At 40.4% G+C, this 26,622-nt stretch overlaps 1 pseudogene; it reads left to right on the forward strand.

The window, feature by feature from the left end:
- Positions 1-8,981: 8,981 nt before the first annotated feature.
- The window catches only part of LOC136159401 (signal-regulatory protein beta-1-like), a 35,809-nt pseudogene continuing 18,168 nt past the window's right edge, over positions 8,982-26,622 (forward strand).

Consider the following 26,622-nt stretch of genomic DNA (forward strand, 5'->3'; position numbering starts at 1 on the left):
AGACTTCTGCATGTTGATCTTGTATCTTGAAACTTTACTGATACCTTTTTTAGCTCTAATAGTTTCTTTGTGGAGACTTTAGGGTTTTGTCTATAGAGTATTATGTCATCTGAAAATAATGACAATTTTTCTTTCTTTCATTCTCATTTTAATACCTTTTATTTCTTTCTCTTCTCCAATTGCTGTGGCTAAGACTTCCAATATAATGTTAAATAGAACTGGTAAGAACGGGAACCCTTGTCTTGTTCCTGAATTTAGTGGGAAGACTTTCAGCTTTTCACCATTGAGTATGATGTTAGCTGTGGGTTTGTCTTAAATGGCCTTTATTTGTTGAGATATATTACCTCATTGCCAACTTTGATAAGAGCTTTTATTATGAATGGATGTTAAATTTTGCCAAAGGCTTCTTCTTTGTTGAGATGATCATGGGATTTTTATTCTTCCTTTTGTTATGTGGTATATTGCACTGACAGACTTGTGAATATTAAGCTATCCTCATATCCCTGGCATAAATACCACTTGATCATGGTATATGATCTTTCTAATATATTGTTGAATCATTTGCTAATATTTTGTTGAATATTTTTGTCTCTATATTTATCATGGATATGGGACTATAATTTTCTTTTTTGTACTGTGTTTGTTGGGTTTTGGTGTCAAGGTTATTGTGCCACACAGAATGAATTTAAAAGTATTCCATCCTCTTTAATCTTTGGGATAGTTTGAGAAGGATAGCATTAGCTCTTCTTTATATTTTTGGTGGAATTCCCATGTGAAGCCATCTGGTCTTAGACTTTAGGTAAGCTGTGAGTTTTAAAATTACAAAACCAATTTCACTACCCCTGATCAGTGCTCAGATTACCTATTTCTTCCTGATTCAGTCTTGGAAGATTGCATACCTCTAGAAATTTGTCACTTTCATCTAGATTGTCTAATTTGTTGGCATGTAACTGTTCATAATATTACCATGATATTTTGTATCCCTGTGATATAAGTTGTTATTTCTCTTTCATCATTGCTTTCTTTTTTCTGCTCCTTTAAGTTTTTTCCTTTTGTTTTTATTACAAATAGTATTAAAATAAAAGATTTACATGAATTTATCAGGCTTTAGGTGTTTTGAAAATCTTTTTTCATCATTCCTTATTTTGTTTATTTCAGTTCACTGTCTTTTCTACTTTTGAGCCTGGCTTAAGGTTTATCAATTTAGTTTCTTTTCAAAAAATCAACTGTAGTTTTCATTTATCTTTTCTATTGTTTTCTGTCTCTATTTTCTTTATATTCTCTCTGATCTTTATTACTTTTTTCATCCTGCTGAATTTTTCTTTTGTTCTCCTTTTTCTAACTCCTTTAAATGGTAGTTGAGGTTGTTTATTTGAGATTTTTCTTGTTTCTTGATATAGGCCTGTATCACTATAAACTTCCCTCTTCAAACTACTTTAGCTACATCCCATAGATTTTGAAAAATTGTGTTTTTGTTTTCATTTGTGTCATGAAATTTTTCAGTTTCCTCTTTGATTTCTTTACTGACCCATTGACTTTTTCCATTGCATGATATACTTTTTTCAAAAATTTTATTTAATTTTAATTGGAGGATAATTACTTTACAAAATTGTGATGGTTTTTGCTCTATATCAACATGAATCAGTCATAGATATAAATGTGTCCCCCCCATCCTGAGCCACCCTCCCACCTCCTTCCCACCCTATCCCTCTAGGTTGAGCAGTGGCTTTGAGTGTCCTGCTTCATACATGGAACTTGCATTGGTCATCTATGTTACATATGGTAATGTACATATTTCAATGCTATTCTCTCAAATCATCCCACCCTCGCATTCTCTCAGTGAGTCCAAAAGTCTGTTCTTTACATCTGTGTCTCCTTTGCTGCCTTGCATGTAGGATCATTGGTACCATCTTTCTAAATTCCGTATATATGCATTAATATACAGTGTTTGTCTTTTTCTTTCTGACTTACTTCCCTCTGTATAGTAGACTCCATATTCACTCATCTCATTAGAACTGACTCAAATGCATCCCTTTTTATAAGAGAATAATATTCCAGTGTGTATAGGTACCACAACTTCCTTATCCATTCATCTGCCATTGAACATTTAGGTTACATCCATGTCCTAGCTATTGTAAATAGTACTGCAATGAACACTGGGGTACATGTGTCTCTTTCTGTTTTTATTTGTTCCAGCTTTACTGAAATATGTATATAACACTGTATAAATTTAAGGTATACCATATGTTGATTTGACACATTTATTTTTTGCAAAATTATTACCATTTTAGTGTTAGCTGACACCTCCATCATGTCACATAATTATCATTTCTTTTTCTGGTCAGAACATTTGATCTATCCTCTATCCTCTTAGCAGCTTCCCTGATAGCTTCCTGATAGCTCAGTTGGTAAAGAATCTGCCTGCAATGCAGGAGATCCTGGTTTGTTTCCTGGGTCAGAAAGATCCCCTGGAGAATGGAAAAGCTACCCACTCCAGTATTCTGGCCTGGAGAATTCCATGGACTATAGTCCATGGGATCACAAAGAGTCAGACAGGACTGAGTGACTTTCACTTCACTTCTTAGCAACTTTCAGGTACACGGTACAATACCATCAACTATAACCACCTTGCTGTGAAATAGAGCCCAAGAATTCTGGTTTCCTCAAGGTATACGCCCAGCAGTGGGATTGCTGGGTCATATGGCAGTTCTATTTCCAGGTTTTTTCCTTTGTTGTGTGTGTGTGTGTGTGTGTGTGTGTGTGTGTGTGTGTGTGTGTGTGAACCAAAAAATGATTTTAAAAAAAATTTCAAGAGACTAACACCAGATTATTGTTTTCTTCTCGGGATGGAAAGAGGAGTAGATCAGCAAGTTCACTGCGTGCTTTTTTAAGAGCTTTCTCACTGACCATTGAGGCTGCAAGTCTGAGGGGGAAAAAAAGTCATTGAGACCTGTGCGATTGACTATTCTTTGCCTGACACTTAGTGGTAACTTGGAAGAACTGCATTTTTGACCTGTGGGAGGGAGCTCCATGGAAAACCACAGGGAGGAGAAATGGCTTTGGGTTTGTTCTCTGCATTCACAGGAACCTGAATGGATCACCAAGAACTGACCCTGGAAACCTGGAAAGTGGACAGTGGACACAGAGCCTACCAATCATCTGATTCCCTGTCATGCTTCAAGAGAGACTCAAAAGTAGGAGACAGAAAAATGTGTTTTCATATTTGCTATTTTAATATCATGTCACTTTTCTCAGCTGATGATTTTGTGAAGAAAATAATGAAAATCAACATAGAGCTTTGCAATGAAAAGAGATATTCAGGGCAAGAACTTAAAGAACAAACAACAGGGACTTTCCCGGTGGTCTAGTGGTTATGACTTCCCCTTCCAGAGCAAGGGGATGCAAATTTGATCCCTGGTTGGGGAGCTAAGATCCCCCATGCATCAGGAAACTGAAAAACAAAACATAAAACAGAAATAAATTGTAACAAATTTAATAAAAACTTTTAAAATGGTCCACATAAAAAAGATCTTTAAAAAAGAAACTAGCTAGGAATATAAATGGGTATCACCTTTCTGGAATCCTGTTTGGCAAGCTGTATAAAATTGTTTTTTGAAGTATTGTCTCCTTTCTTGTTATGGACAGAATGTTTTTGTCCTCTCCCCACCCCCCATGCTTTAGCCCTTCATCAGATTTACAGGTTGAAGCCTAATCCCCAGCGTCATGATATTTGGGGATGGAGTTATTATATTCCTAGTTTTTTAAGGAACCTCCACATTGTTCTCCATAGTGGCTGTACCAGTTTGCATTCCCACCAACAGTGTAAGAGGGTTTCCTTTTCTCAACACACTGTCCAGCATTTTTTGTTTGTAGACTTATTGATGTTGGCCAGTCTGACCAGTGTGAGATGATACCTCATTGTGGTTTTTATTTGCATTTCTCTAATAATGAGTGAGGTTGAGCATCTTTTCATGTGTTTATTAGCCATCTGTACATCTTCTTTGATGAAATATCTGTTTAGGTCTCTTGCCCACTTTTTGGTTCGGTTATTCATTTTTCTGGTATTTAACTGCATGAATATTTTGGAGATTAATTCTTTGTCAGTTGTTTAATTTGCTGTTATTTTCTCTCATTCTGAGGACAGTCTTTTCACCTTGCTTATAGTTTCTTTCATTGTGCAAAAGCTTTTAAGTTTAATTAGATCCCATTTGTTTATTTTTGTTTTTATTTCCATTAATCTGGGAGGGGGATCATAGAGGATCTTGTTGTGATTTATGTTGGAGAGTGTTCTTTGTTTTCCTTTAAGAGTTGGAAATCAGAGAAACTAAGGAAACAATCCCATTCACCATTGCAACAAAAACAATAAAACACTTAGGAATAAATTTACATGAAGAAACAAGACCTGCATATACAAAACTGTAAAACATGATGAAAGAAATCAAAGATGGAACAAATAGATGGAGAAATATACCATCTTCTTGTATTGGAAGAATCAATATAGTGAAAATGAGTATACTACTCAAAGCAACCTATAGATTCAGTGCAATCCCTATCAAACTACCAAACATATTTTTCACAGAAACTAAAACAAACAATTTCACAATATGTATGGAAACACAAAAGACCCTGAATAGCCAAAGTAATCCTAAGAATGAAGAATGGAACTGGAGGAATCAACGTGCCTGACTTCAGACTATACTACAAAACTACAGTCATCAAGACAATATGGTACTGTCACAAAGAGAGAAATATAGATCAGTGGAACAAAATAGAAAGTCCAGAGATAAATCCACCCACCTATGGGCATCTTATCTTTGACAAAGGAGGCAAAAATATAAAATGGAGAAAAGACAGTCTCTTCAAAAGTGGCGCTGGGAAAACTGGTCAACTACATGTAAAAGAATGAAAACTAGAACACTTTCTAACACCATCCACAAAAATAAACTCATAATGGGTTTAAGAGGGTTAAATGTAAGACCAGAAAGTCTTGTTCATGGAATCTTTAAATATTACTAATACTGCTTTCAATAGTTTTGTCTAATGATTGTAATTGAGGTATATCATGAATGTCATTCCAGTAAGCTACAAAACTCTTACCATTGCTAAGGGTTGTTGTTGTTCAGTTGCTGAGTCATGTCCAACACTTTGTGACTCCATGGGCTGCAGCACATCAGGATTCTCTGTTCTTCACTGTCTCCCACAGTTGGCTCAAACTCATGTCCATTGAGTCATTGATGCCATCCAACCATCTCATCCTCTGTTGCCCCTTTTTCCTCCTGCCCTCTGTCTTTCCCAGTGTTGGCTCTTTGCATTAGATGGTCAAAGGACTGGAGCTTCAACTTCAGCATCAGTCCTTCCAATGAATATTCAGGGTTGATTTCCTTTAGGATTGATGGATTTGATCTCCTTGCAGTCAAAGGAATTCTTGAAAGTCTTCTTTAGCATCACAATTCAAAAGCATCAGTTCTTCAGTGCTCAGTCTTCTTTATCGTCCAACTCTTACATTCATACGTGACCACAGGAAAAACCATAGCTTTGACTAGAAAGACCTTTGTCAGTAAAGTGATATCTGAACTTTTAATACACTGTCTAGGTTTGTCATAGCTTTTCTTCCAAAGAGCAAGCATCTTTAAATTTCACAGCTGTGGTCACTGTCTGCAGTGATTTTGGGTACCCTAAAAATAAAGTCTGATACAATTTCCATTTTTTCCCCATCTATTTGCCCTGAAGCGATGTGATGGGATGCCATGATCTTAGTTTTTTGAATGTTGAGTTTTAAGCCAGGTTTTTCACTTTCCTCTCTCACCTTCATCAAGATGCTCTTTAGTTTCTTGCTTTCTGCCCTTAGGGTGCTATCTTCTGCATATCTAAAGTTGTTGATATTTCTCCCAGCAATCTTGATTCCAACTTGTGATTCATACAGCCTGACTAACAGCAAAGGCATTAAAAAAAAAAAAAATGTGTAACTCTGTTAACATTAATCCAATCATTCAACTTAGTTTTATCTTTCATAATGATTCACATGCAAATTTTTTTACATGGCAAACATTTCTAAGTTCTCCATATGAGAACTAGAGCCTTCCTAACCTCCTGCCAATTTCCACCTCTGAGAGAAAACCACTTTCAACTCTTTTAACTGATTATTAGATTTTAGTGCCAAATGTCATATAGCATGGGTTTCTCAGGTGGTGCTAGTGGTAAAGAATCTGTCTGCTAATGCAGGTGACATAAGAGATATGGGTTTGATCTCTGGGTTGTGAAGATCCCCTGGAGGAGGGCACGACAACCCACTCCAGTATTCTTGCCTGGAGAATCCCCATGGACAGAGGAGCCTGACAGTCTCAGTCCATAGGGTCACAGAGTGCCTAACACCACTGAAGTGACTGAGGATGCATGCACATGTCATTATAGCATGCTTCTATGGCCACCTCATGCGAAGAGTTGACTCATTGGAAAAGACCCTGATGCTGGGAGGGATTGGGGGCAGGAGGAAAAGGGGATGACAGAGGATGAGATGGCTGGATGGCATCACTGACTCTATGGACATGAGTTTGAGTAGACTCCAGAAGTTGGTGATGGACAGGGAGGCCTGGCGTGCTGCGACTCATGGGGTCACAAAGAGTCGAACACGACTGAGCGACTGAACTGAACTGAACTGATAGCAACTTGTTGTTTTCTCATCCTTAGGCATCATTTATGGACACGACTCTATGGAAGATGAGATGTAATGTTTTGTTACTCCTGACTTCATGCCACACAGATGCATCTGATTCCTCATCACAAATCTGTATGAAAGTCAAGAAACAACAGTTAGAACTGGACACGGAACAACAGACTGGTTCTAAATTGAGAAAGGAGTACATCAAGGCTGCATATTGTCACCCTGCTTATTTAACTTATATGCAGAGTACACCATGCAAATGCCAGGCTGGATGAAGCACAAGCTGGAATCAAGATGGCCAGGAGAAATATAAAAAATCTCAGATACACAGATGACACCACCCTTATGGCAGAAAGTGAAGAAGAACCAAAGAGCCTCTTGATGAAAGTGCAAGAAGAAAGTGAAAAAGTTGGCTTAAAACTCAGCACTCAGAAAACTAAGATCATGGCATCTGGTCCAATCACTTCATGGCAAATAGATGGAGAAACAATGGAAACAGTGGCTGACTTTATTTTTTGGGGCTCCAAAATCACTGCAGATGGTGATTGCAGCCATGAAATTAAAAGACACTTGTTCCTTGGAAGAAAAGCTATGACCAACTTAGACAGAATATTAAAAAGCAGAAACATTTCTTTGCCAGAAAAGGTCCATCTAGTCAAAGCTATGGTTATTTCCAGTAGTCATGTATGTATGTGAGAGTTGGACTATGAAGAAGGCTGAGCCCTGAAGAACTGATGCTTTTGAACTGTGGTGTTCGAGAAGAGTTTTAAGAGTCCCTTGGACTGCAAGGAGATCCAGCCAGTCCATCTTAAAGGAAATCAGTACTGAATATTCATTGGAAGAACTAATACTGAAGTTGAAACTTCAATACTTTGACCACCTGATGCGAAGAACTGACTCATTGGAAAAGACCCTGATGCTGGGAAAGATTGAAGGCGGGAGGAAAAGGGAAACAACAGAGGACAAGATGGTTGGATGGCATCACCACCTCGATGGACATGAGTTTGAGTAAGCTCTGGGAGTTGGTGATGGACAGGGAAGCCTGGTGTGCTTCAGTCTGTGGGGTCGCAGAGAGTTGGACATGACTAAGCGACTGAACCGAACTGAACTGAACTGAACTGAATATAATTTTGAATAACTTAGTAGTGTCTATGTTATGTTATTATTCTGTGAAGTTGCTATTTATAGCTGTCTTTGTAACATTCCTGGTTTTGGCTTATGTTGATCCTCTCATCTGTGTGTTTGTATAACCACCACCATGATCAGGATATACATCACATGACCACAAATTCTCTCATGTGATAGCCCTTTAAAATGACATACATCCCCACCAAACCAAACCTCTAGCAAATGCCATTGTATTTTCTTTCCATATAATTTCAAGTATGCTAAATCGGTGGAATTCATATTTTGAGATTGGCTTTGTGTATTCAACCTTATACCTTCAAGAAACTTATAATTGTTCCACACACACATATGTAAAACTCATCCTTTGTGCTGTTGAATAGTATTTCCTGTTATGGATGCAGCACAGTTTGTTAAACTGTACACATATTTATTGGTAGATTTTTTTTTCAAAATTTTTGCTTTACAGAAAAATCTGCTATAACATTCATGCACAGGTTTTGTGTGGAGGTAGTTTTCATTTTTCTGAATAAATGTCTGGGAGCGTAATTTCTGGGTCATATAAAGCACTTCCTTTTGTGAAAGAAGTAAGAAATGATTTCTTTTTTGGAGGCAGGTCATACAAGATCTGAGGTCCACATTGCACTGTGAAATTGGCTAAGTTTTACTAATTACATCATTAAAGGATTGGAGTAGGAAATCATTACAGGAGCAGACCTGCTTCCATTCCACAGGGTTGAGAGGCCCTGGAGAAACTTCTTTTGGTTGAGTCAGATGTAGAATGAGACTACAAGCCAGCCACATCCTAGGGTCCTGGAATTGGTACTTTGGGACAAGCCCACAGCCACAGATTCTTCCTGGGATCTGTGAGTTTGCCTAGGGCTCCCAAATTGGGGTTCACCATGGATGGGGTCAAGGGCCCAATGGAGAGAACAGTGGCCCCAAGCTCTAGCCAAGTGAGGAGCAAGTTTATTTCTATTAGGCTTGTTCAATCTCTCTGAAAACATAAGATGAGTAACTCCTCACTCTCCATGAGCCTTCTCTGTCTGAATTCTATTTCACCATCTGAAGCAGAAACTGTCTAGAATGGAGAAGCAGATTACAATTTCACAAACATTTCACATCATCATAGGCACTTCCTCTTATATCACAGGAGGTGGGGCTTCTCTCCTCTCCACTGAGCACAGATGTTCGGGTTTGCCCTAGGACACATTTGGACAGAGCAGGCTCCTCAGGCCTCTATGATGCCTATCCCTGCCTTCTGGGTTCACCCTCCTCCTCTTTGCCTGCTGCTGACTCTGCTCCTGGGACTCCCAGGTAAGTATTCCTTTGGGTAGAATCTCCTTTTTCCTGCCCTCTGGACCTTACACTGCCCTTGTACTTTTACGGTCTCTATGTAAACATGAGTGTTCAATCCACGCTACAGAAGTCCAAGGGGTGGACATTATCTGAGAGCATGAAATCAGGGATCTGAGTATTTTCTCTGTGGATCCATCACCTGCAGCATGTTACCAGAGGCTTCCAAACAGATACTTCAAACACCAACCACGACAGATTTGTACATACTATCTAATTCTCAGAATCTCCTAGTGCGATAACTATTAACAGTGAACTGCAGATGGGGAAATTGAGGCAGAGAGTAACTTGACCAATGTCACAATGTCATCTAAGGCAGTAGAGCACAGGATTCAAATCCAGGATGTCCAACTGCAGAATTGATTCTTTGAGCCATGTTGTGCTGCTCAGCTTCTCAGAGGAGCCTAATTGCAGAAAAATCAGAAAACAGAGAAGTAAATAATAGGTAAGTCATCACACATCATGCTGCTCATTTAAAAATCTTGCAGTGTCTACTCCCAAACTTTTGTCAGTGATGTGTTAGATGGTTCCTATCTGCTAATTTTTTTTTTTACCGAGCTTTAAACATCTGTTATAATGCTGTTTGATCCTCAAAACAACCTGTACACTACCATTCTACGCTACATTTTAATACGTGTTTGTGGATGCATGTTATTTATGTATGTGCATGTTAATGTATGTGAATGAGTGGGTATGAGGAAATGTTCTCAGAAATAAGATTTCAAAATGACTTCCTTATTTTTCCCATGAATCATTTTTCACTCTACATGAAATGACATAGATAGATAATTAGTTTCTACAGCTCTCCTTTTAACTTCTGTAAATATTTATCCCTTGGAAAAGTGAAACTGTTTGTTGTTCAGTAGGGTCTGACTCTCTGCGACACTATGAATTGTAGACCCCAGGCTCCTCTGTCCATGGAATTCTCCAGGCAAGAACACTGGAATGGGTAGCCATGCCCTTCTCCAGGGGATCTTCCCAACCCAGGGATCGAACCCAGGTCTCCTTCATTCCAGGCAGGTTCCTTATCGTCTGCACCACTAAGGCTTATCCTTCCTCAAACTCTTAAGAAAACTTGGTTCTTGGTAAATGGGTAGAATTTTGTGCATTACTATCTTGGAGTCCCCTCTTTCTGAGGAAGAAAGGAGGGGATTAAAGACACAGAGACTCTTGCCTATATGATCTATATACTCATATGCATATCTGTAATTATATTTATATCCATATTTATAAAATCTATATAATCTAATGCTGATTGAAGCCTCCATGCCTCAGGAAATCTATTGAGTAATAACTATTCATTTTCTTGCATGTTCATCATGTGCCAGACACTGTTGGAAATACTCACAGTTATTTTCTCATGTGACAACATATCCAAGCTAGATCTTCTGGTCACCCCTACCTTACAGATAAGAAAACAGAGCAAGAAGAAGTTCAAGGTCACTCAATGGTAAATGGTAGGAATATGATTTAAATTCAAGCAATCTGATACTAGAGCTCATGAGTTTAATCTTTGGTCTTCTTGTTGCTGTGGTCCTGCTTCTATCTCATGATCATGAGATTTCAACCACTTCTGTCAATAGGTATGCAGAGGGGGGAGTGTGGGGAAGGTTTGTCGTTTTCTTCTTCTGGGCTCTTCTGCTTCTTGCATACGTACAAGTTCCTTTTGTTTTTCCCCAAGTCATATATTTATTCTGACATTTGGTTGACAATAGACTACTGAGGACATAGAAGCAACCAGAACATTTGAGGTTATGATACACTTGCAAAAAAGAAGATGTAAAAATGGCTAGCACCTGGATAGTAGCTAGTAGAAATAAGAGGAAAAAATTCAGGTTCTGGGTGCACGCTGAAGAGGATTTTCTGATGCATAGGATTTGTGGTGGGAGGAAAGACTATGACTTTGAGCTTTGTGTATCTAGAAGAAGTATGGTGGCTCAGCTGAGATACAGAGGGTGGGGGGAAGATTCAGTTTGGTTTCAGATGTTGTTAACTGTGAGATATCTATTTCTATCCAAAAAACATGACAAGTGGAGAGTTGCAAAGCAAGTTCAGAGGAAAGGCCTGGGCCAGAGACATAAATAGAAAAATTACTGATTCATGATTGTAGAGATTTTTTTCCCCTATTCCTTGTGTCTCTGATCCCTCTTCTCCCTCCATTTCTCTCTCCAACTTTTTTTCATGTTTCTTCCCATTTTCATCTTAGCAGTTCACTTTCCCCAACCTCAGTCTTCTTTTTCAGACTTTAAAAACTAAACCATTTGATGATGTTGGTACATCACAGGACCTTCCCTGTAAGAGAATGCACCCTTGTTAGGAGGCCTGCTGCTGCTGCTAAGTCACATCAGTCGTGTCCGACTCTGTGCAACCCCATAGACGGCAGCCCACCAGGCTCCCGTCCCTGGGATTCTCCAGGCAAGAATACTGGAGTCGGGTGCCATTTCCTTCTCCAGTGCATGAAAATGAAAAGTGAAAGTGAAGTCGCTCAGTCATATCCGACTCTTCACAACCCCATGGACTGCAGCTTATCAGTCTCCTCCATCCATGGGCTTTCCCAGGCAAGAGTACTGGAGTGGGGTGCCATTGCCTTCTCCCGTTAGGAGGCATAATTGGTTATAAACAGTGCTCAAGCAAAAGTCACTCAGTTGTCAGCCTCTTTGCAACCCCATGGACAATACAGTCCATGGAGTTCTCCGGGTCAGAACACTGGAGTGGGCAGCCTTTCCCTTCTTCAGGGAATCTTCCCAACCCAGGTCTCCTGCATTGCAGGTAGATTCTTTACCAGTTGAGCTATAAGGGAAGCCCCAAATAGTGCCTAGTGAGTGGGTGGATTTATCAGCTCACACTCTGCACAGGTGAACCACACATTTTCTCCCTAAGGAGTGGGGAAGAAATAGAAAAAAAAAAAAAAAAAAAAAATACAGGATTTGCTTGTGGCATCAAAACAACTTGCTCTTTTGATTTACATCCCAGCAATTAGACCTACACCTGTATAATAGGATATTTCAAATAAGAAAGATTGTGTTTGTACTTCTCTGTATCTCCTGAAACTAGACAGTCAGTGAGGCAATGAAATTAACCTGGAAAATTTGTACTTGTAGTTAAATAATTGGAACAATGGTGACTCATGTCCCTTCAACTCATAACTCACTGTTCAAATGTATTAAAACCACCCACAGTTCTTTTCAAAACACTATTTTGGAGTTTACTGTTTCCTTGCTTTCTTGCCCCTATAGTTCTCTCTCCCAATTCATCTATAGGTTCCTCAAATGTATTAACGGTTAGAACCACACATTTTATTCTTCCTTGAGTCATGGAGTTCAATTCAAATGCTCTACATGGGACAGTCACCTTGTTTCAGTTTGCAAATTTTTTATTGCAGTGAAATATACATAACACAAAATTTACCAGTTTCACTATTTTTAAGGACACAAAGTGGCAGTAAGTATCTTCACAATGTTGTGAAGGCCTCACAGGTATACATTTCCAGAACTTTTTCAGCCTCTGTAACAGAAACTCTATTCATTAAATTATAACTCCTTCTCTGCCTCCCTGGTAACATCTATTCTACTTTTTCTCTGTGAATTTGCCTATTCTCTGTATTTCATATAAGTGGAATCATTTATTTGTCCTTTTTTATCTGGCTTATTTCACCAAGCATATTTTTAATGTTCATCCATGCTGTAGAAGGTGTCAGACAGTCATTGCTTTTTAGGACTTATATATATTCTATTGTATATATGTAATTCAGTTCAGTTCAGTTCAGTCGCTCTGTTGTGCCTGACTCTTTGCGACCCCGGGAGCTGCAGCACGCCAGGCCTCCCTGTACAACACCAACTCCTGGAGCCCACCCAAACACATGTCCATGGAGTCGGAGATGCCATCCAACCATCTCATCCTCTGTCGTCCCCTTCTCCTCCTGCCCCTAATCCCTCCCAGCATCAGGGTCTTTTCCAATGAGTCAGCTCTTCGCATCAGGAGGCCAAAGTATTGGAGTTTCAGCTTCAATATCAGACCTTCCAATGAACACCCAGGACTGATCTCCTTCAGGATGGACTGGTTAGATCTCCTTGCAGTCCAAGGGACTCTCAAGAGTCTTCTCCAACACCACAGTTCAAAAGCATCATTTTTTTCGACTCTCAGCTTTCTTTATAGTCCAACTCTCACATCCATACATGACCACTGGAAAAACCATAACCTTGACTAGACAGGCCCTTGTTGGCAAAGTAATGTCTCTGCTTTTTAATATGCTATCTAGGTTGGTCATAACTTTCCTTCCAAGGAGCAAGCATCTTTTAATTTCATGGCTGCAATCACCATCTGCAGTGATTTTAGAGCCCCCCAAAAATAAAGTCGGACACTGTTTCCACTGTTTCCCCATCTATTTGCCATGAAGTGATTGGACCAGATGCCATGATCTTAGTTTTCTGAAAGTTAAGCTTTAAGTCAACTTTTTCACTCTCACTTTCATCAAGAGACTCTTTAGTTCTTCTTCACTTTCTGCCATAAGGGTGGCGTCATCTGCATACCTGAGGTTATTGGTATTTCTCCCGGCAATCTTGATTCCAGCTTCTGCTTCTTTCAGTCCAGCGTTTCTCATGATGTACTCTGCATATAAGTTAATTAAGGAGGGTGACAATATACAGCCCTGACGTACTCCTTTTCCTATTTGGAACCAGTTTCTTTTTCCGTGTCCAGTTCTAACTGTTGCTTCCTGACATCTTAGATGACCCTTATTTTCAGTTTTGTTTTGTTTTTTGATAATAGCTATCCTAGAGGATATGTAGGGCTATCTCACTGTGGTTTTAATTTGCATTTTCCAGTTAGTAGTGATGTTGAGCACTGTTTTATATGCTTGTTGACCATCTATATATCTTCTTTGGAGAAAAGCCTGTTCAATTCTTTTGATCATATTTAAGTTGAGTTGTTTGTTATTTTGTTGCTGAATAGTAGGATTTCCCTTTACAGTTGCTTTCTGTGCATCTCACATGTATTTATATTATGTGTTTATGCTTTCATTTGTCTCCAGGCATTCTCTAATTCCCCTGGTTATTTCATCTTTTACCTACTGATTTTTTAAGAAAATGTAGTTTGAATTTTATGTATTGGTGAATATCTTATTTCTGTTTCTGTTATTGATCTAGTTTGATTTTTCAAACTGTTTGATTGGTGAGCTGCTTGAATAACCCTCATTCAGATTCCATTAATTTGCCTCATCATTCATCCTGCATGACAATGACACATACATAGATTTTTGTCCTGATGTAACTCTCAGGACAGGTATGTGTGATAGAAAATAACCCCCCAACAAAGAAGAAGCAATCAAAATTGTGAAGTAGGACACCTAAATGTGGAGTAGGAGAAGCTCACCTTCTCCCACAAATACTTCAAAAATACATTTACATACAGAACAATTTTCACAATATTTACTGAGTGCTGGCAGAAATTAGACTTTTGAAATGGCAAGAAAATCTCCATGCAACCAGATAGGACAAAAGAAAAAAGAAAAAAAAGGAGAAAGTAAGAGAGGAATCAGGAGGGGACCTACACACCTTGGGGGAAACTGTGAAAGAGAAAGGTTCCTGTACCCTAGGAAGTCTCCTCATCAGTAGGGATATAAGCTGGGACAGAGGGGGAGCTTCAGAATCTCAGAGGCGAATACAACACCTGGTTTGCAGTAGCTAGACCAGAGAGAGATTTGCAGAGATGGTCAGTGCCATTGATCAGCACTCCCCAGCCTGAGAAAATCATGGACCCTTTGGGTGGGAGCTGGGTACTTGTAGCTCAGGATTCAGAGATCAGACCCTGGCAAAGGACTGTATGGAAATAGCCTGAAGGTGTAGGAACCTGATATGACCTCACATGAGGACGTATTGTTTGGGGGATGTGAAAGGGGAGGGGTAGGATCCACCATTGCAGCCTTTTTCTCTGCTCTCAGGTGGCAAGATACTGCCTATACAAGCTCCAGGAGGTATCACCAGTCACTCCTGCCAACCCCTTGTTTAGGAGCCATCTTGAGGAGCAGGTGCACTCAGGAGGGCACTGTTGCGCCCTGGGGCTTCAGGAATGGTCAAGAGCTATGTCCACTCCCATAATGAGCTCCAAAGGCATGTGTGAGTGACCACCACTGCCACAAACCCGAGAACTAGGCACCAGCCACCACGTCTGCACACTCCCATCAAGGGGATAATGGTGAACATACACTGAGGGAAGAGGTGGCAGGCATCCACACTGAAAATAGTCCCTGCACCAAAAATATTAAACCCACACAAACTACACAGGGATGCTCCCACAATAAATAGTCTTCCAAGACCCCAGTAGATATCTTTTCTTCTGAACTCACAGAATAAGAAAAGTATAGGTAAAATGAATTAGCAAAGGAATCAATTCCAGTTAAAAGACCAACAGAATTCCCCTGAAAGAACAAACAATGACACAGACTTTTTTAGATTAATAGACACTGATTTCAAAAAGGAAATAATGAAAATACTAAAGGAATTAAGAAGGTTATCAACAGAAATGCAGAATATTGTAAAAAGGAACTAGAAAAATCATTTGCTGAGATGAAAAGTGAACTAAAGGCAATGAAGAGCAGAAAAAATAATGCAGAAGAACAAAAAAGTGATCTGGAATATAGAATAATGAAAATCACTGAGTCAGGACAGTAGACAGACATTCAAGCAAAAGGATACCAAAGAAATAAAAGCAATAAAGACAAAACCCACTGAAATGTTGTGAAGTAATTAACCTCCAACTAATAAAATAAAATTTAAAAAATATATAAGAGACTTATGGGATAATAAAAAGCTTGAAAACCTACACATAATAGGGATTCCAGAAAGGAAACAGATAAGTGGATCAAAAATTTGAAGAAATTATAGCTAAAAACTTCCCAAATCTAAAGAAGGAAACAGGTATTCAGGAATAGGAAGCTCAAAGGGTCCCAAATACCATAAACCCAAACAGATCTATACAAAGGCATATTAAAATAAAAAATGGCAAAAGTTAAAGAAAGAATTCTAAAAGGTAGCAAGAGATAAACAAAGAGTTAATTACAAGGGAACCCTCAAAAGGCCATAAGCAGATTTCTCTACAGAAATGTTTCAGGCCAGAGGAAGTGGCAAGACTTTGATTCAAAGTTCTCAAAGGGAAAAATCTGCAACCGAGGATCCTCTACCCAGCAAGATATTCATTTAGAGTAGAAGGAGCGATAAGAATTTTTCAGACAAGCAAAGCGAAAAGAAAACATCAGTACTAAGCCTATTTTAAAAGAAACATTGAAAAACCTTCACTACCTAGAAAAGGAGTAAGAACATATAGGAAAGAAAAATCACAGTTGAAAAACAAATCACCTAAATAAGCTAATACACATATTTTAAAAAAATAAAATAAAAATTCTGTGAAAGTGATGATAACCACAGTGAACAGCAAAAGGATTAATATGAAGATGTAAAAGAGGACACCAGAATCATGTTGATGAAATGTAGGGAAGGAGGGTAGGAAAAGGTACCTTTAAAAAATGTCCTAGAAAGTGTTTGAACCTATACGACTATGAGTCTAAGGCAAGTAGATATATGATGGGGTTAACATGCTTGAGAAACATGATAACCACAAATCAAAAACAGAATAGATTCACAAAAACCAAAAACATGAGTATAGTATAAAAGTAAATCATCAAACCACAAAAGGAAAAAGAAAGGGACAATATAGAAATATAAAATCGATGGGAAAACAAGGCATAAAATGATAATAAATATATCAGTTCAGTCGCTCAATCGTGTCCGACTCTTTGTGGCCCCGTGAACTGCAGCACACCAGGCTTCCCTGTCCATCACCAACTCCCAGAGTCCACCCAAACCCATCTCCATTGAGTCGGTGATGCCATCCAACCATCTCATCCTCTGTCGTCCCCTTCTCATCCCTCGATCTTTCCCAGCATCAGGGTCTTTTCTAATGAGTCAGCTCTTCACATCAGGTGGCCGAAGTATTGGAGTTTCAGCTTCAACATCAGACTTCCAAAGAACACCCAGGACTGATCTCCTTTAGGATGGACTGGTTGGGTCTCCTTGCAGTCCAAGGGACTCTCAAGAGTCTTCTCCAACACCACAGTTCAAAAGCATCAATTCTTTGGCGCTCAGCTTTCTTTATAGTCCAACTCTCACATCCATACATGACCACTGGAAAAACCATAACCTTGACTAGACAGGCCCTTGTTGGCAAAGTAATGTCTCTGCTTTTTAATATGCTGTCTAGGTTGGTCATAACTTTCCTTCCAAGGAGCAAGCGTCTTTAAATTTCATGGCTGCAATCACCATCTGCAGTGATTTTGGAGCCCCCAAAAAATAGTCAGACACTGTTTCCACTGTTTCCCCATCTATTTGCTATGAAGTGATGGGACTGGATGCCATGATCTTAGTTTTCTGAATGTTAAGCTTTAAGCCAACTTTTTCACTCTCCTCTTTCACTTTCATCAAGAGGCTCTTTAGTTCTTCTTCACTTTCTTCCATAAGGGTGGTGTCATCTGCATATCCGAGGTTATTGATATTTCTCCTGGCAAATTCCAGCTTGTGCTTCCTCCAGCCCAGCATTTCTCCTGATGTACTCTGCATATAAGTTAAATAAGCAGGGTGACAATATTCAGCCTTAACTTGGGTGCAATCTCACAAATAACAGAATTATCTCAAGTTCCTTTCCAAGGCAAACCATTTAACATCACATTATCCAGGTCTATGCCCCAGCCACTGATGCTGTAGAAGCTGAAGTTGACTGGTTCTGTGAGGATCTACAGCATCTTCTATAACCAACACCAAAAAAAAAAAAAAAAAAAAAAATCTTTTCCTTATAGGGGATTGGAATGCAAAAGTAGGAAATCAAGAGATACTCAGAGTCACAGGCAAGTTTGACCTTAGAGTACAAAATGAATCGTGGCAAATCCTAACAGAGTTTTGTCAAGAGAACACACTGGTCATAGCAAACAACCTATTCCAACAACATAAGAGATGACTCTACACATGGACACCACCAGATGGTCAATATCGAAATTAGATTGATTATATTCTTTGCAGCCAAAGATGGAGAAGTTCTATACAATCAGCAAAAACAAGAGCTGGAGCTAACTGTAGCTCAGATCATGAGCACCTTATTGCAAAATTCAGGCTTAAATTGCAGAATGTGGGGGAAATCACTGGACCATTCAGGTATAATCTAAATCAAATCCCTTATGATTAAACAATGGAAGTGACAAACAGATTCAAGGGATTAGATCTGGTAAACAGAATGCCTGAAGAATTATGTATGGAGGTTTGTAACATTGTACAGGAGGTGGTCGCCAAAATTATCCCCAAGGAAAAGAAGCGCAAGAAGGCAAAGTGATTGTCATAGGAGGCTTTACGAATAGCTGAGGAAGAAAGAGACGTGAAAGGCGGGGGAGAAATGCAAAGATACACCCAACTGAATGCAGAATTCCAGAGAATAGCAAGGAGAGATAAGAAGGCCTTCTTCAATGAACATTGCAAAGAAATAGAGGGAAACAATAGAATGGGAAAGGCTAGAGATCTCTTCAAGGAAATTGGAGATTTATTAAGGAAATTCAGCCTTAACTTGGGTTAAGGGAATATTTAAGGAAATATTTCATGCAAGTTTGAGCATGATAAAGGACAGAAATGGTAAAGACTTAACAGGGGTGGAAGAGATTAAGAAGAGGTGGCAAGAATATACAGAAGAACTGTATAAAAAAAGCTCTTAATTACCCGGATAACCATGATGGTATGGTCACTCACCTAGAGCCAGACATCTTGGAGTCCGAAGTCAAGTGGGCCTTAGGAGGCATTACTACCAACAAAGCTAGTGGAGGTGACAGAATTCCACCTGAGCTATTTAAAATCCTAAAAGATGATGCTGTGAAAGTGCTGCATTCATTATGCCAGCAAACTTGGAAAACTCAACCATGGGACTGGACTGGGACTGGAAAATATCAGTTTTCATTCCAATCCCAAAGAAAGGCAGTGCCAAAGAATGTTCAAAGTACCATATAATATGCTCATTTCACATGCTAGCAAGGTAATGCTCCAAATCCTTCAAGCTAGTCTTCAGCAGTACCTGAACTGAGAACTTCCAGATGTACAAGCTGGGTTTTAAAGAGACAGGGGAGCAAGAGAGAAAATTGCCAACATTAGTTGGATCATGGAGGAAGTAAGGGAATTCCAGAAAAACGTCTACTTCTGCTTCATTGGTATTGACTGAGTTCAATGGTATTGGCACAGAAACAAGGATATGAATCAATGGAACTGAATAGAGAGCTCAGAAGTTAACCCACACACCTATAGGTAATTAATCTTTGACAAGGAGGCAAGAATATACAATGGGGAAAAAAACAGTCTTTCAGTAAGTGGTGTTGGTAAAGTTGGACAATTGCATATAAATCAATGAAGTTAGAATACACCCTCTCATGACACTCAAAAATAAACTCAAAATGTCTTAAACACTAAAGCATAAGAAATAACAACATAAAGCTCCTAGAAAGGATCATAGGCGAAACAGCTTCTGACATAAATTGTCCCAATGTTTTCTTAGTTCAACTCCTCAAGGCAATAGAAATAAAAACAAAAATAAGCAAGTGAGACTGAAACTTACAAGCTTTTGCATAGCAAAAGAAACAATAAATAAAACAAAATGACAACTTATAGAATAGGAGAAAATGTTCAAAAAGGATTTGACTTACAAAGGCTTAATGTACAAGAATATACAAACAGCTTATACAACTCAACAACAATAAACAAAAATATTCAACTGAAAAATGGGCAGAAGATGTAGATAAACATTTCTCCAAAGAGGAAATACAAATGGCCTACAGACACATGAAAAGGTGCTCAACATCACTAATTATTAGAGAAAAGTGAAAGTATTAGTCACTCAGCCATGTCTGACTCTTTGCAACTCCACAGATTGTAGCCCACTGGGTCCCTCTGTCCATGGGATTCTCCACGCAAGAATTCTAGAGTGGGTAGTCATTCCCTTTTCCAGGGGATCTTCCCAACCCAGGAATCAAACCCAGGTCTCTTGCAATCCAGGATTCCTTACAGTCTGAGCCACCAGGGAAGCCCAAATTATTAAAGAAATAAAAATTAAAACTACAATGATGTACCACTTCACACCAGTCAGAATGACCATCACTGAAAACTCTAAAAATAACAAATGTTGGAGAGGATGTAGTGAAAAGGGAACCCTCCTACACTGTTGATGGGAATATGTTAATAAGTTGATACAGCCACTATGCAAAACAGTATGGAGGTTCCTCAGAAAAATTAAAAAAAAGAATTGCCATATGATCCACCAATCCTGCTTCGGGGCATATATCCAGACAAAACTCTATTCCAAGAAGGTACATTTACCTTTATGTTCATAGCAACACAATTCATTGTAACCAAGACTTGGAAACAATCCAAATGTCCATCAACAGATAAATGGATAAAGAAGATGTGGTACACAAAGAAACACAACTCAGCTATAAAAAAGAATGAAATAATGCCATTTGCAGCAACATGGATGAAGCTAGAGATTATTATACTAAGTGAAGTAAAAAAAGAGAAAGACAAATACCGTATGATATCACTTAAATGAGGAGTCCAAAATATGACACAAACCTATCTATGAAACAGAAACACACTAGCAGTTGCTAAGAGGGAGATGGTAGGTGGAGGGACAAAGTGGAAGGTTGGAGTTAGCAGATATAAGCCATTACATATGTGACAGATAAACAACAAGGTGCTACTGAATAGCATAGAGAACTATATTCAGTATCTTATGATAAACTATAATGGAAAATAATATATTAAAAATGAATATGCATATGCATATACGTGTATATATCTGAATCACTTTGCTATATAGCTGAAAGTAACACAACATTGTAAATCAACTGTTGTTCAATAAAAAAGTTTTAAATCAAGTAAACAAATTTTCAAAAACACCCCCAAAGAGATCCATGTCCTAATACTCATCTGTAAATATTTTATTTTACGTGGCCAAAGAGATTTTATAAAAGTGATTGACTCTTGCTGTGGGGAGGATAACCTAGATTATCGTTGTGGACCAACATAACCTTATAAGAAGGAGGCAGGAAAGCCAAAGTTAGAGAAGCACAGGTGACAATGGAAACAAGACTGGAGTCATAAGAAAATGGAAACCGTGAGTAAAGGAGTGTAGACAGTCTCAAGAATTTGGAGAGGCAATGATCACAGCCTCCAGGAGAAATGTAGCCCACTGACTCCTTGATTTTAGTCCAATAATACAATCTTTGGTACTTTGACATCTGGCATTATAATGAGACTGTCATTTTAAACCACTAAATGTTTGATAATTTCTCTCAGAGCCTTAAGCAACTAATATTACATGACCATGTCATTGGAAAAAAATTCTAGGTGCTTGGAACAATGTTTTACTTTCCTCTTAAACTTCATGTTCATTGTGTGTTGGAAGCTCTGCATATCACTGTCACTCAAGTATCCAGGTCATTGGAGCTAAGTCCAACATGAGTGTGTATTTCTGGGGAAGGGGGACATTGGTTCGTAAAGGTTTTTACAGTTAAATGAAAACCATGCCAAATACATCCATCACTTCTCCTTAAAACTCAGTGATTTAAGAGGTCATGTGGTCCCACCTAATACAAAGGATAGAAATGCATAACTCCCTGAGGACACACAGTGAACAACCAGAAGTATTTGGTGGAGCACGACACTTCCAGAGAGGGCTTAATGCACAAATCCAGTCTCTGCCACGTCACTGACCTCTCTGTGCCTCGGTTCCTCTCTTGTATAAGGATCTCATGTAACAGGCTGATTGTGCAGGTTACATGCAATGTACATGCAACATACATGCATAAGGCTGAGTTTAAGGCTGGATCATGGAGTACAAAGTCAATAAAAGCTGTTGTTAATAAATAGTGAAGAACACCTACAGGATCACATGAGGATGAATAAATAAATACTTTGTGTCTTCCTCCAGGAGCAGCAGGTGATGGGGAGCTGCAGGTGATTCAGCCTGAGAGGTCTGTGTCAGTTGCAGCAGGAGAGATGGCCACTCTGCGCTGCACTGTGACCTCCCTGAGCCCCGTGGGGCCCATCAAGTGGTTCAGAGGAACTGGGCCAGGTCGGGAGTTCATCTACAGTCAAAAAGCAGCCCCCTTCCACAGAGTAACAAATGTTTCAGATGTCACAAAGAGAAACAACCTGGACTTTTCCATCCGCATTAGTAACATCACCCCAGCAGACACTGGTGTCTACTACTGTGTGAAGTTCCGGAGAGGAGAACATGGTGATGTGGAGTTTAAGTCTGGACCAGGCACTCATCTCACTGTGAGTGGTGAGTATGGCCTGTGTCTCCTTTGTCCCCTGGATTCTGATAACATGTCAACAAGAATGCCTTCCACTCTTTGAACCAAAAAACACAATCATGTACAGCAGTGGGTGCTTATACCATGACCTGGGTCGTGATTTTACTCCCTTCTATAGATCAGGGGAGTTGAGACCTATGGGGTTCATGCTATTTGCTCAAGGCCCCATGGCTGGTAAAAGTGAGAAAATTCTGAGTCCCCAGTCTGCCTGGCTCCACAGCCCTTGTCTTTTTCACACCATTCAGCCCTTTGATCCAGGGATAAAGGAGATGAATGTCTGAGTGACTTGCCCCGTCACTGTCCAGACCTCATTCCTGCCTCCATAGAATGCTCACCTCAATGTGGCTGAGTCTTCCCTTTATTCACACATACTGAACACCTACTCTGAACCAGGGCCTGGTCCAGATGCTGTGGAAGCAGAAGTGAACAAAGCAGAAAAGGGCTCTTATTCCATGAAGCTTATGTTCTCTTTCCTCTGAAAGAAGAGAGAGTCATCTAGGTCAAGGAGTGAAAATTCTGTCTATTTCCTCTTCAGAAGCATCACACTGAGAAGAAATTCCTATAGCACAGGCTCAGTGTTTACTCATGGCCCTGCTTAGAAGAGATGCCTAGAGGTTGGGTGTTTCCTGGGAATCTGTTAAGAAGACCCTCCTGTGATTCAGGGATTGACTCACACAGTCACTGAAGGCTGCCAGCAGAGCTGGGTCATCTCAGAATGTCCCTCCCCAGGGAAGAGGTTCATGTGGGTGACTTAGGAGCAGCCCCATTGAGGTAGCAAAGGTGATCATTTAGAGTGTTCTGACCAAAATTCTGGATCCTCTTTCAAACTCCTGAATCCTGGGCTGTCCGCAGAGGAATGACCTTTAGACACCATCCTCCCAACCTCCCATGTACACATGGGGGTCTGAGAGCAAGAGATATAGGGGCCCTGACCACAGTCACATGGTCAGTGAGGGGATCCTTCCAGAACCCAATCTATTTCAAAGCCAGTCTTCTTCCTGCACTGGCACTGGAACTCAATTAATGGAAGTACCTGGCACATAGGATTTGCAGAATAAAATTTCCTTGAATTAACCATGGAATAGGTTCTTTTCATGGTTTTCCCAAAGTTTCTGAAGGCCCCTCACATTCAGACCCTGAGCCTGACATGACTGGAAACCACTCCTTAATTTCAGCCACATGATTCCAAATCCCTCACTTCATATGAGCACCAAGAGCCGCCTTGTTTTCCAACAACTACCTAACTCTCAGCATATGGAGACAGTATCATTCATCTTATGGTCTCCTGTTGATGAACACTAAGTTGTTCCTAACCTTGGGCTACTGAAACAGTGCTGAGGTCAATAATCTTTCTACCTGTCACCCTCCTCAAAGGGGAGGTAACCACTGGAAGTGCTTTTGTTGCAGCTGTCGACGGGGAAAAAATGTACGATGTGAGTTGTGGGTTTAGTTTTATTTGGGGCAAAATGAGGACTATAGCCTCAGAGACAGCATTTCAGATAGCTCTGAGAGATTGCTCCAAAGAAGCGGGGTGGGGTGGGGCAGGAGGCGCAAATGTATGTGTGCTTTTGGTGAAGGGAGTACATGCAATCAAGCACTCATTTTTTGCAGAAGGTTTATGCTAGTCACAAGGAACAGATGTCACCATGAAGGATTTTGGTGCTTTCCTAGATAGGAGGAGATGGAGGAATTGGGCTTATAAAATCATCTCCAGAAAATATCTAAGTATTTGAAGGCCTGTTCTGTCAGGTTTTCCCAGGTCACAGAGCGCCTCATTTCTGATCTTCTTTCAGGAGGTGTTGAAGGTCAGCAGCTACAGTGGCTTATAGTTTAACCCTTGTAAAGATAGAAAGCAAGTGTCAATTTGTAGGTGTCTGAGGATATGTGTATGATTATTTGAGTGGATATTGCTAAATTTCCCTCTTAGTCATGGTACCAACTGAGCCTCCTCAACCTTCAGACGTTAGCAGGGAAGGTGGTTTTTTCCTGATTTGTAGATATTACTTAACTTCCCAGATGGTGGGTCCCTTGCTCAACCTCGGTCACAAGTAGTAAGTGGTTCCACCGCCACTCAGATCTGCGGCTTCCCAGAAGGTGGATCATCCTCTTCTCCAGGTCGCCTGCCCAGATGATTCCCTGGATGAGAAAGGAGGGAGGAGAGGGGGACAGAGAGCATCAGCTTGTCAGATACTGAACCTTTCTCATGACATTTACTCCTTATAACCAGTGTTCAGAAAGAAGGGTGTCTGTTTTCCCTTTTATAGATGAGGACACTGATGCTCAGAGAGGGGCCTTGTTCAGTGAGCATGTCGGGGAGCCAAGTTTGAACCCCAGGCACTTTGACTCATAGCCCTGCTCTCTGCACACCCCACTGTGCTTGTCAAAGTGTGGGGGAAATCTCCAGCTCTGTCCTCTGAAATCCTTGTATTGTTCTGTTCTTCAGCAGTGGCGCTAAAGAGAAGTCCACTGTGGGAGGTAAGTTTAGCTTTACAACCTGGACCAGATAGATACTGCAGTGTCTCTTGATGGGATGGGCTGAACTTCTTCTAAATGGCAGCACTCGGCACACTTAGCAGCATCAGGAGATTTTCTCCGTTGTTGTGATGTTGCCCCTTCACTAGGCTCCTGTGGAGCAGGTCTGGGAAGGTTAGTGTGAACAGAGCCCAGAGGGGCCACTGCAATCCCAGCAGCCCCGGGCACGCCCATTCCTGGCTCTGCAGACTGAGGATGAGGAGGGAGTGGTGTTCCCTAGAGGGTGGTGGGATCCCCATGTGAGCAAGAGTTCCTATTCTAGATTCAGGTGTCAGGAGCTCGCGTCTTCTGCCTGGGCCCAGAGTCTCTGCCTGGGCCCTCAGAGGCCACGCCTTTCTGTGGTCACTTGAAGTCAAGAATCTGAGAGAAAATGGGAGAGTGTTGGTCATTGTGGGGGCTCCTGAAGGTGGGTGCTTGCTCTGCTGATGGAAATGAAAGCTTGGGGCTGACAGGAAATACTGGGACATTGTGGAGGGAATGGTGAAGACTTAGTCCCTTCATTTCTCCCAGCCTCAGTTTTCTCTTCTGTAAAGTGGTAATCATCATTGTCTCCTTTCAGGAGAGTTGGAAGGATTTGAGGTGCTCTGTCTAAATCACCAGCACAGAGTAGAGACACCCAAAGTGGGGCATTATGTCAAGGCTGTGACCCAGCTCCCTGTGCCGCTCCCCCTTCCTCACCTGTAACGTTTGCAGAATGTACTGGTGACACGACCTGGTGACAGGGCAGCCCCTCAGGGAGCGGTGGCGCCGACCTTCCAGGCTGTGTGGCCCTGCGGACGTCTCACAGCGCCTGTGGTCCTGTCTCCCCATCTGGGAAATGGTGGTGACCACACTACCTTTCAGGAGTCCGGGATGACTGGAGACGGTCTAAGCCGCCCTGGATGGGGTGGGTTATGTCATCCCTGAGCTCAGTACACAGCAGTTGAGAGCCTGAGCCGAGCCCCTGCCTGGGCCCCTATTCCAGCTCGGGGACCTCTGACGAGTCCCTCCCACGCTGGGGCTCAGGGTCCTCGTCCTTCAGTGATGGCCCCGCCCTCACAGAGCAGCCGCAGGGACTGAATAAGGGACGCATGTCAAGAGCTTAGAGCAGAGCCAGGCATGTGATGTGTTCCATTAATGTGGGCTCTGATGTGCCAAAGCCAGAGGACCTCCATAAACCATAAACAAAATGAAAAGACAATCTACAGAAAGGGAGAAAATATTTTCAAATGATGCAGCTGACAAGGGCTTTATTTCCAAAATATACAACAGCTCATACGACTCAAAAATAACAAAAAGCAAACAACCCCATTGAAAAATGGGCAGAAGACCTAAGTAGACATTTTTCCAAAGAAGAAATACAAACAACCAAGGCACTTGAAAAGATGCTCGACACTACTAATTATTAGAGAAATGCAAATTAAACTACAGTGAGGCACCACTTCACACTAGTCAGAATGGCCATCATTAAAATTTGTATGACTCATATTGATGTATAGCAAAGCCATCACAATATTGTAAAGCAATTATCCTCAATTTAAAATAAATATATATTTTTTAAGTTGCACGAATAACAAAT

The sequence above is a fragment of the Muntiacus reevesi genome, chromosome 2, assembly GCF_963930625.1.
Source record: "Muntiacus reevesi chromosome 2, mMunRee1.1, whole genome shotgun sequence".
In the NCBI taxonomy this organism is placed as follows: domain Eukaryota; kingdom Metazoa; phylum Chordata; class Mammalia; order Artiodactyla; family Cervidae; genus Muntiacus; species Muntiacus reevesi.